The sequence below is a fragment of the Thermobia domestica genome, chromosome 1, assembly GCF_964235325.1.
Source record: "Thermobia domestica chromosome 1, izTheDome1.hap1.1, whole genome shotgun sequence".
In the NCBI taxonomy this organism is placed as follows: Eukaryota; Metazoa; Arthropoda; class Insecta; order Zygentoma; family Lepismatidae; genus Thermobia; species Thermobia domestica.
In genome coordinates, this window is record NC_137454.1 from 291987157 (window position 1) to 291999905 (window position 12749).

The window sequence follows — 12749 nt, forward strand, 5'->3', positions numbered from 1 at the left end:
AGGGCACGCAGTCGCTTCGCGCAACATACGGTTTCCTAGCTATGGGACGCGTGGGAAAGTTACTTTCTGGATGCGCCTCATGTATATACACTAAAATAAATAAACGTCGGGGGGGCTACTTCAGTTATAGCAATATCATCCTGGCTGTAAGAACTTTACAAACTCTCCCGTGAAGGTTCTGAAGCTGTTCAGCCATAACTGCGTAACACTATATTACATATAATTACCTTATGCAGTGACGTTATGAGAAGAAATGTTACTGAAAAGGTGTAAGCGCAATTTGTTGTAGATTGATAGGTATAAGTTCTTGAATCCACCTTTTCTATGAACATAGTTTTTCCCATCTGGAAGCATAGTGTGTATATGAGAATACGCTTAACGTTAGAATAATAATTCGGGGTTCGATTATTAGTGGGAACACTTAATGGAGAGGACGTTAAAAAAAATATCATAACTTTTTTCTTGATATATATAACCATCAAAAAAGTAATGAGAATAGTTTTTTCTTTCTTTCAAAAGTGGATCTGTTTCTACTGCGTATGCACCAGTGAATTTCCGTGGAAGATCATAAATAATCCTGTAAATAATATAAATGTGTGAATGCATATGTAATAGAACTTATATCAATAACATACAACATTTGTCAAAGTAACGAACACCTTAAATATGAAAAAGTCAATACACATATTGCATTAGAGCGAAATAGGCTTAAACGTCAGAAAATACAAAATACATTTCATCCTTTAACAAGAAGTGCTACTCGAAACACGTTTGTTTCAACTGCATGGTGTCGCCCTACCCGAATGGCTATAGATTATAAGGCACTATTAGAGGTTAGTTCGAGACCAACTAGCGTACATTTTTTTAAACCTGTTCTCAACGTTCTGTTTCTGTTCCTATCGGATTCGATGAAACAGAATTAGGAATAAAAATAAAGATAATTGAATGAAAAAAGATAATAAAGATAAGAAAGGATCACTTTTGAGTTGCTCATTCGTGCTTTTTACATTCTTGACGGTGGGAGTCTTCCAGTGCATGGATTGACGCTTAGTCTCGGGGTCATACTGAAAAATCCATGTTTCATCACATGTGATGACACGTGTTAGCAAGTCAGGTTCTGCTTTGAGCCGTTCCATGACGTCACAGCAAATGGTCTTTCGATGTCTTTTTGTTCCTGAGAGAGGTTTTTCGGGACAATTTTTGCACAAACTTTTGTCATGTAACATTTGTCTTACTGTCTCTTTGTTAATGTTCGTCATGTCTGCGATCATCCGAATGCTCAGACGTCTGTCTTTCCGCAAAAGTTCATTTTTTTTTTTTTTTTTTTGAACATTTTCGTCCGTTCTTGAACTCAAAGGGCGGCCGGGTCGTTCATCATCTTCAATCTCCTTCCTGCCTTCTGAAAATCTTTGTGCCATCCGAAGACTCGCGCACATGACATACCATTATCACCATACACCTCTTTTAACATTGCACAACATTCCGTCGGTATTTTGTTTAATTTCACCAGAAATTTGATGTTAATGCGCTGCTCAACTTTACTGTTCACCATGATTCCGGCACTACTACAGAACACTGTCCTCTTCATGCAAGCCTGCAAAGAAAAGAAAAGCTTTCAGAATTATGAATCAAACAGTGGCTGCTCATGAAGGTTCAAGATCAACAACATATCAATACCTCTTCCCCCCACGATCCTGCGCAACAGGAGGTGGGCAGTCTAATATATATATATATATATATATATATATATATATATATATATAAAATTCTTAACAATTTCGATCACCAGATTTGTATATCGACACTACATTCACTATCTACACATCATTTTTTCATTTCGAAATAAAGAAAGGAAATTTTATTATTATTATTATTATTATGAATATTAGGAAGTATCTGAATATTATGAAATAGGAATATTATGAAAAATGAAAAAATAGGGGCAATTATATAATAATGTAAATATTGTTATACAGTTTCAATTGATTTGTATAACAATTAGAACTTCGTTTCAACATTAATTCCAGCAACAAAATTCTAAAATAATTAATAAGTAAAATCAGTGTCTAATATAATTATCAAACATCACTTGACTTCAAACTCTTTTTTTCATTCAGTTATTGGTGCATAAATTTATTAAATTTGTTTCTTATCGATGCTTTATTATATTCTGTTAATAGGAGACATGTTTTTGTTTTCAAATATAATTTTAAGATAAACATAAAAGCAAATTCAAAAACTTTAGGAATAAAATAAACCAGTGTGAAAACAAGTAATTTTGTATATGTACGAAAACTACAGTTTCATGAAAACACCTGAAAAGAGTGTGCATTGGACCACCTTTTGCCTTAGAACAGCTCTGATTCGATGTGGAATGGTGTCATGTAGATCGTGAATAGTAGCAGTTGGAATATTACACCATTTCTCGTATAATGCATTACTTAGTTCTGTGAGAGCGGATGGAGGCGGAAATTAGTGCCGGGTTTAAGTCTTCAAAACGGACCAGTCAGATCTGGGGATTAGGCGAGCCAGGAGATGTGTTCATCTTCATTCCGTGTTCCTTAAACTATGCTGCAAGAGTTCTAGCTATGTGAATTGATGCATTATCATTCTGGAACATGGCAACATTGTCCGGAAACGAGGTCAAAAATATAGAATGCGCATGGCTCCCTAAACTGGAATCACGGACAATGATGCGACCGGTAGACGTCAGCACAGGACCGACAGAAAACCATGAATTTTGGACCACAATATCACAGAGCCACTGTCATGTTTCAGGGATGGGCGGAGACACCGCGGTGGAGCGTCCGCCACATAAACACGGCCTGTAACGTAAAAAAAGGTGAACGTGACTCATTCGACCGTGTCACACGTTTCCACTCAACAGCACTCTATGTTGCTTGTTTGCAGCATCATTAGCGTCGTGCTAAAGCGTTCTGATCCCTTATCAGCGGTTTTGCCTGTGGAACCCTACGTCGTATGTTCATGTCATGTAAACCCGTATGTGGTTGTCGATAGGTTGTAGGACGTGCTGCTTGAGTACCTCCATCACTTACGTGTGAGTTTTGTAGGCCACTATCACCTTGGTCATGGTTTCTGGAGACACACCTAACACATTTGCCACTTTCGTCACGCTTGCACCGCACAACCGAGTGGCAACAATTTGCCTTTTTTTTTTTTTTTTTGAAATCAGAGATATCGCTCATTCTATACTATCATCCTCTGGTTAGTTAACTATACACTGTAATTCTACTGCTCCTCATGTAGTACGAAGTTGTCGAGTCACACCACTACCAACAGCCCTGCGTTTTGGCCACCCCCTAACCGTTAACAACCCAGATATCTGACTTATATCTGGTTCAGGTGTTTCCATTAAATTGATAGGTATCTGTATGTTGTAGAGGTTCAAATTTCTGTATGGGAGGATGGCTCAAATCTGGAATTTTCACTCCACTACCCATTTTTTTTTTTTTTTTTTTTTTAATATTTGAAATTACAAAATGAATGGAAGAAAAGTATATTGCGGAAAAAATCTAGCAACTAGTGAAATCCACTACATATCTGTAGATTTATTTATACATAGATATTAACTGTTAGTTCAGTCCCTAGTTATACATAATTGTAACAAAATTCTGAATTATTTTACTCTGTAATATACCTCTCCATATACAGGTTTGAATAATAATACTTCATAGCAATATAGGGAGCTTATATTCTTAAATTACCAATTAGTTGCGTGTTGTGTAAGTAATTTGTTTAATTTTTGGTTGATTTTAACCTATATCTTCCCATTGCCCCCAAAATGCGGCGGTCTACATTTTATTATTTTTATTTTTACCTATTATGTTATTTAAAAGTAATTATTTTACTGTTCAATGGGTTTGGTATGTGGAAACACAGGGCCTGCAATTTTCGTTTGTTATTTGTTTATTTAGTGCTTATGGAAAGGAGTGAATTTGGCGGAAACTCAAGAAAATATCGAGTCCGAAAAAGTGAATTGCATTTTCTATCTTTTAGTATTTTAAATTTGATCAATTTCATTTCTCATTGTATTAGGTCCTTTCATATTCAAAAGCAATATATATCTTCTATGAATATTATGGCTTTATATTGTTAATTGACATAAAACTCAGACGCCCCAATAATGAAGCAATGAGAACTGTAGGCATGGTGGGAATATAACCTGCAGAAGTTGTTGGTTCGCGTAACTTTACCTGATAGTTGCAATCTGGATACAAATAGAAAAAGTTATTTGCTTCTTGTATCTGCATTACCCACATTTAAGATAAGTTTAGACACACACACACACATACAAATGAAATAATAAACAACATTCCGTATCAGTCAACGCAAGATTTGCGTGTTGCAACAAATCGCAAACAATTAATATATATATATATATATATATATATATATATATATATATATATATATATATATATATATATATATATATATATATATATATATATATATAGATAGATAGATAGATAATATGGCCATAATTACGATTACACAAACTAAAACGCAAATTTTGCTTCACGTCAACGCAGACCGCTATAATGACACCGAATATATTACATATTGTTTTATTTCGTTACAACCCTTTATTTCAACTCTACAACAACCGCAAAAAATGAAGAAAATGCTAAATGGCTCATATAATCCGATAATAGATATAGTATCAGGCGTAACAATTGTAAAGCACAGAGATAATAGTATTATTAATGCTGTTATAAATAATATATGCGTATCTCCATTAGGGAAAGCAAAGCGTTGGACTGAAGCACTAAGAAGAAAAATTGATATAGGTCAACCAACTTACACTGCAGTATACATATGTTGATAGGGATGTTGACACGTTAGATAAAAATATTGCTGCTTACAGAGTCTACATTCGTATGAAGGAATGGTACCAGAAATTTCGAATGTATCCTTAATGCAACAATATGCAACGCGTATCATTTATACAAGTTAGCACATGGTGGAAGGCAAAGCAACAGCACGGACTTTTTGACATTTATAAGAAGAGTCATCCAATCATGTATGGGAACATAGGCTATACACAACGACTACTTATAGGAAGAAACCCGGAAGGCAAGCAACAAACGTATTCCTGACTATGTTTGACTAGACAACTTCAGACATCCAATAGGAAAAAATGTAACACAAAAAAGGTGTGGAGAGTATGATAAAAATATTACTAAAGCATGTATAAAGTGTAATGGCGGACTTAATGATAATTGTTTCATGAACTTTCCCTCCTAAAGATTGATGGAGTTACGAATCATGATGCACGTATATGCTTCAGAGGCGGATCTAGAAGGTAAAAACTGGGGAGCTAACCTAAACCAGACTATGATGTTATATAATGAGTTTACTATAAACTTTCAAAAATATATAAATAATAGCTTCAATTATTTTTGTTACTCAAAAAAAAACTGGAAAGCTTAAGTCCCCCGACCCCAGGCTAGATCCGCCACTGGTCTGCTTACAGAAAAGTATCACTTAATTACATTATTTACTGGTGTGTATTTACAATGATCTTATATATACACTTATATATACTTTTTCTGAATTATATTCTATTAATATTTTGTACTCCAGTTTATAAAATATAAGAAAGTGCTAAATAGAACAAAATGTTTAAATTCGCTCTCATTTTTCATTGTAAATATATACTTAAAGTGCAGTTAGTCATTACTAGTACTTTTCATGTCACCTACCATCCGGTGCCCACTGCCCAATTTTTGGGGTGGTCTACTGCGCACAGGTAAACGATCAGAAAAATAAATTATCGCTTTCTTGATATTACTTGAACTCTAAATAGACTAATTAAAGCGAAAAACTACAACAAAACAAGAAAAAAATAATTTGGGAAAATATGGGTTAATTTTTTTTATACAACACATACCAGAGAGAGGACTGCCAAGAAATACGGCGAAGCTGTTTGTTCATAATTGTGTTGGTTTTCCGAAAATGTTCCGGAGATTAGGCAAGTGACATCGTCAGCATTGTATACATATGTGTAATTGCTTTATATATATCCCCCCCCACACACACACACGCGCGCACGCGCGCGCAAGACAGGTATCTGTTTTAGCGTAAGCTTCATATCTTTCGTTTGAATAAAATTTAGATCGGTGTGCAGAATTAGAAAAAAAGGCTTATTCATTGTTTACTTCTGTGAACTGAGTAATTTTAGCCTTAATATGCATAATTCGTTTCTATTTGATAAATATATAAAATGAGAATTAATAAAAATAACTGCTTATTTTGTATCGAGTAATGGTGTTAGAATATATAATCAAACAGTTTAATGTATTAATACAAACAGAGCTATATTATAGTAGTATGCAAGTTTTAAAAAATGATATATTTATTCATTTTCCGTGAATGCGTCACAGTGTTGCAGCACAGGAACTTTTTCCCAACCACCAGGAGGAAGCTGTAAATTTTTCATGGGATGTAGGATAATGCTACCGGATTTTGTTAGTATGTTGCCATGAGTAGTCTTCCGTTTTTTCTTGGAAAAGCACATAGTTTTCACAAAGATCAAGATTGCGAGTATGATACAAAGCCCACTAGCAATTGCTAAATCTGTAAAATAATTTGGTTCTTCATAAACATGTAGAAATATAGATGACGATTTAATATGAGAACAATTCGATTCAAGAACACATGTGTACACGCCAGTATTGCTGGTTTTTACGTTTAGCTCCAATATCGAAGTAACTTTTATGGTATTATTACTCACTACTTGACTAATGGTCCCATTGCAAACACTTTTTGTATCATTAACGCATACCCAAGTAATTGGTAACGGATCCACGATTAAAACTGTTTCAGGTGTTGGAACTTCGAATGTACACGTTAAATTAACAATACTTCCTTCTTCTATAACTCTCTTTGGTGGTGACGCGGTTAACACTCCATCATAATAGTAATCCCGGCAATCAGTGATATTGGCTGTTATTTCTGACCTCCCATCTTCATGTTCTGTTCTAATAGTTGGAATCACAGTTGAATAATGAGTGGTAGAATCAGAATTGATGCTTACGCTATCCAAATGTTCTCTTTTGGAAGTGGCTAAGTTGTCATAGTCCGTAACACTAGAAACTGATGTAGTACTATAACCTCCTTCCGAGACGGGGGTAATGTCTAATGATAGAAACGGTGTCGAGTTAGTAGAAACCACATCCACACTGGGATAATTGGGAACAGTTACTGTTGAGGACTGTTGAAATTTACGTTGATTGCCTTGCTTTCGTTTTGATTTTTTTGGTGTTTTATTCCATTCCTTTACAGTTGTAGGATTTTTTTCTGTGTAAGTTCTAAACACTTCTGTAGTGGCAGGAATAATTGTATCTTTACTTAACACAATATCCGTTTGGTTTTCAGTGATAGAGTTTGCATTTTCTAAGGAATTTGATTGTATGTGACGCCGAACTATATGTGCAGAGTTTACATACGGTGTAGCTATTGCACCCAGTAACAAATATACACTTACACACTGCAGAATTAATAACACTAAAACTGTATTACTTTTCATTTGAAGAGTTGTATGTGTCACATAAGAAATGTAGAACTTTACCAGTTATAATAAGTACGTTGCATGTAGGAACTACTTTCAGCTTCGTAACAAAAATTTCTTACTGCAAGTAGTTAATTATCATTTCCTTCGTTTGGTTTGCTTATCGCATTAGGTAGTAGCCTTTTAAAAATATTTTTGATAACATTAAGATAATGCAATCTTCCAAAAGATATCTAAATGAATTAGATCAGACGCAAAAGACTACTTATTAGCACTAATTGTTTAAAGAAAAATGATAAGATAAAACGTGAATTACACATGAACATACACTTCCTTCCATATAGATTTTCTCTCTTACATCACGTGAAAGCACAAATCAAGACCAACGGTGATTGTTGGGTGGCTGATTAGAAGTTTAGCCTCCCGTTCAATACCGAGGCTATATAAGACGTAGCACTACATTAATATTAGATCCGAACCACTCGAGGTTCCACCTGAAATCGAGCCCTGGTCTCCCACTCAAAAGGCGCATATGCTAACCATATAGCCTCAAGACCAACATTGAATTTCAAAAAATATTAAGAGCACTAAATATGGGAGGTGACCATTGTCCATAACTTTTTAATTGCGCACACACACACGCATATATATATATATATATATATTAGTGATGGGTACAAGAACAGTTTTTTAGGATAACCGAAACCGGTTTTTATAAATATTCATAAACCCGATCTTTCGCTGGAACCGGTTTTGGTTTCCCCCAAAACCTGTTCAGTGTTCATCGAAACTGGTTTCAGTTTTTCCAAAAACGGCATTGTAACATGCGTCGAGAACACATATGAAAGAAACTCAAAAACATGTGTAAATTCTCATAAAAAGTAAGTGCAAACCGAAACCGATATGCTTAAAAACCAATATGTTTAAAAATAAAACTGCTTTTGATGTAAACAGATCCGGTTTTCGGAGAACGAAACTCTACTCTGGTGAAAAACCGAACTGGGTTTTGGAGAAAACCGAACCGATTTTTGGAGAAAACCGAAACCGGCTTCGGTGGAAAACTGGACCCTTTTGGGGAAAATTCGAAATGTCGGTTTTTTGGTTTTCTAGAAATCGGTTTCCGGTTTTTATAAAACCGGTTTTGCCAATCCCTAATGTAGATATAGCTCGGAAAAGAAACTCGTATAAGTGAATTAATGAAAATTCAAGGTCGATGTTACTGAAAAAAAAATCCATCAAAATCCGCCGAATATTAATCTCACATATCCTGTAAGTGTAGCATATTTCATGGCTGCAGCCATCTCATAAATATTGAAATTTTTGAAATTGTAAATCTACTCTTTCTCCCTTCCTTGTCTCCTTGTCCATCTTTTTCATTCAGACACACGTACATTTATTTTTTGTTATTCATAGTCAACAAATAAGTTTTAATCCTTATTTTCTGACTCCTTTATTATATTTTAATAATTACAGGGTTTGTATGATAAGTAATGAGACCAGGTCTGGAAACATTGTTTTATTGATCTGATCTGTACAGTGACTTAAAAGCTTTCGAAGTACTCTCCTCTTGCGTCGATGCACTTCTGCAATCGATGTTTCCACGCTGCAAACGCCCCCTGGAAGTCAGCAGCCGGCATGTCCTTTAGAAATGTGGTCACGGCTGCTTGGATGGCTGTGACGTCTGCAAAACGGGTTCCTTTCAAGCGTGGCTTCAGCTTCGGGAAGAGGAAGAAGTCGGCCGGGCTCACATCTGGGCTGTAGGGTGGTTGTGGAAGGACTTCCACCCCAATCCGGGTCAAAAAGGAGGTCACTAAGAAGGCGGTGTGGGCAGGGGCATTGTCGTGATGCAACTTCCACCGGCTAGCGATCGCCGGTCTTTTCCGCTTGACGCTCCTGTGCAGTCTCTCAAGGACTTGTTTGTAGAAGGCGGCGTTGACGGCTTGTCCTTGGGGTACAAACTCCTTGTGGACCACCCCCACATTGTCAAAAAAAACAATCAACATTGTTTTCACCTTTGACTTCGACATTCTGGCCTTCTTGGGGCGCGGGGACGCAGGAGTGTGCCACTCCGCGCTTTGACGTTTCGTTTCAGGGTCGTACTGGAACACCCACGACTCGTCACCTGTTATGACGTCATCTTCAAAGTTAGGGTCACTGTTCATGAGGTTCAACAGTTCCTGACAACAATCAACACGTCGTTGCTTTTGTTCGTCAGTCAACACTCGCGGCACCAGTTTCGCACAGATTTTTCTCATTCCCAATTGTTCCGTCACAATCTTGTGCACTGTTGTGTGGTTCATATCGAGTTCATCAGCAATCAATCTCAACGATAATCGACGGTCTGAGTTCAGGAGATCCCTCACTTTTGCCACAGTTTCGTCCGTAGTCACTGTTGTCGAAAGTCCAGCCCTCTCCAGATCCTCAACGCTTTCCCGGCCGTTCCGGAACGCACTGTGCCAACGAAACACCTGGGCTTTGGATAGGGCTTCCTCTTTGTAGGCCTCCGTGATGAGAGAAAGCGTCTGAGTAGCCGTTTTCCCCAGGCGAACGCAAAATTTGATCGCATAACGCTGTTCGATGGAACCCTCCATGTTTGTTGATTTTCCGCCGTGACAAGAATGTTCACAAGGGCTTTGTCCAAGGCTTGTCCGCGCTCCACTAAGGCTCGGAGCCAACTGACGCGCGGTGCGTTGCTTTGCTCGGACCCCCCCCTACATCCTCCATCACCGACAAACCCGCTCCAGCGACACGCGCGCCGCGGCGCGGCGAGTCTCATTACTTATCATACAGACCTTGTATATTTGCAGTATTACTACTTGCTCTTTTCACAAACGTTATTTTTATTTTGGAAACACGGATTGTAGGTTGACTGTCGTTAATTCAGGACGAGATTTCGTTTATTTATGTATTTATTTTTGTCTATATTGGTTCAAGTTCTTTTCATTTAATATTGGACTTAGAAAGATAATCCAAAGTGGTATGTAAAGAATTTAATAAATTGAAAAGTATGCTTAAATTTCGCTGACTTTCGAATGTGGATAAATCCTGCACTAATATTGGGGTGCTTTCCTTTGTAACACTTCACATTTCCAGTTCTCGATGTGGTGGAAGGTGACTTGCCACGTGTGCACTCTGCTGTATGACCATAGCACCCAGCTACAGTTACATCTTGCTTCATTCCTGAAGTGGAAATGTACGCATTAATCGAATAAAACGTCTGTTTTCAATGTTTTCCACATATGTTCAATACAGATCATGTAGTGAATTCGGTAGTCAATTTGTAACATGTGACAGTAGTAATATATATATATAATATCGTTGTTTACGTCAATATTAAGTGATACCTACTACATACGAGGGTCATTGCAAAAGTCATGGCAATTATTTTTTTTTCTCAAAAATGGTAACTAATAAAAACATCTGAAATACGCAAATGGAAGGTTAGTTCATATGTAAACATTACATGTAGGGAGATGAATGAACACACATACCACCGTAAAGATACAACACGAAAAAAAAATACGAAAAAAATTGTCGTTTCAAACGTGTTTGCTGTTAATTGCAGCAGTACACAATAGTACAGAGCAGAAACACGTACCTGTGACATCTTAGAGCATCCACCATATTTGCCAGATTTATCACCTTGCGATTATGATCTCATACTAAAGTTGAAAGAGCCATTTCGTGGAACACGTGAAAACTGCTACAGCAGTCACGCATGAGATCCGAAGATTCGCTGAAGGTGAGGCCATGTGTAGGCCTATTCGGCGTCTTCCACAGCGTTGACAGTGTGTGATGGATTCTTTGGGAGACTACTTAGAGGGACTTTAAGATGTCACAGTTAAGTGTTTCTTCCCTGTACTATTGTGTACCGTTGCAATTGACAATAAAACACGTTTGAAACGGCAAAATTTTGTTCGTTCTTTTGTTTTTTGTCGTGTTATATCTTAATGGTGGTCTGTGTGTTCATCCATCTCCCTCCATGGAATGTTTACATATGAACTAACCTTCCAGTTGCATATTTCAGATTTTTTTTTTTTTATTCGTTACCATTTTCGAGAAAAAAATAGTTGCCATGACTTGTGCAATGACCCTCGTATAATGCGTAATATAACTTAATTTGGGACATTTTGTAAAGGGCTTATATTTGTTCTTGTTAAAGTTACTATTCTTGATATCTCGTTAAAATGTGATCACATTATTCATTATCTAGGTACTAAATGTTGAAAATTGCATTCTGAATGCATAAAAATTGAACCTATTTACTTAACTTACTCTAGTAAAGCTGAACATTTTCCAATTTACCAGTATAAAAATCAAGAAAAATACTCCTTCCCCTCAATTTTATATTATTTTATTTTTTACAAAATGAACTATAAATTGAAAAGAAATGATATCTGTTGGCCATGAATGTTTTATGGAAATTTAATTTTTGTTTGATATTTACCAACAAATTATTTCTTTTTAAAAAGATATTGACGCAGTGGCTAACAAGCACCAACATAAGAAAGATCGATTCAATTGATAGTATCCACTGGTACCATTTCGTTAAGGTGCTGCTTTGATGTCGGCGTCGGTGTTCTCACTTACCAATTTGCAAGTTGTGGCGACGTCACCCACCCAGCATCATATTGTTGGCGATCGATCAATGGTAGATCGCAACAAGCACCTAGACCTGCGTCATTTTGCAGGAGTAACATCAAATGCTGCAACGGCTGCGACAGTTGCGTCGCCGCCCTTTCTCAACTACATAAATACAATTTAAGATGTGATAAAGGCAGGAAACTTCTGCTCCGAACCTTAACAATAATAATAGTCATATACAATTGTTACGTAAAATATATTCAGTTATTAAAATGAAAGTAACTTACCACTTTAGACCTCTACACTCAGTTTTCTTTCATAAATTTTCATCTCTGAAAGTGTATCTTGTCACAAATTAAAATGGAAAATGTAAGACAATTTTAATGTGTCTTTTTAGAATAAGGAGTTTGAATCAGGCGTTTAATCAGTGGAACATTCATATCCAAACTGTCTATTCTGGAAACATCAACAGCCATGAAATAGAATAAACAAATCGTGTATGTCGTTCACTCAATGGACCTTCAAAGATAAATGTTAATCGAAGTGACGAAGCATTATAATTTATGGCATTAAAGTAGCGAAAATGAACAAATTTAAATATGTAGGTACAATTGTAATAAATGAAGTTGAG

At 36.4% G+C, this 12749-nt stretch overlaps 1 protein-coding gene across 2 annotated transcripts in view; it reads left to right on the forward strand.

Annotated features, from left to right (window-relative positions):
* LOC145661408 (uncharacterized) overlaps positions 1 to 12749 on the forward strand; it is a 176950-nt gene that overhangs the window by 75613 nt on the left and 88588 nt on the right. The gene's annotated exons all lie outside the window — the stretch shown is intronic.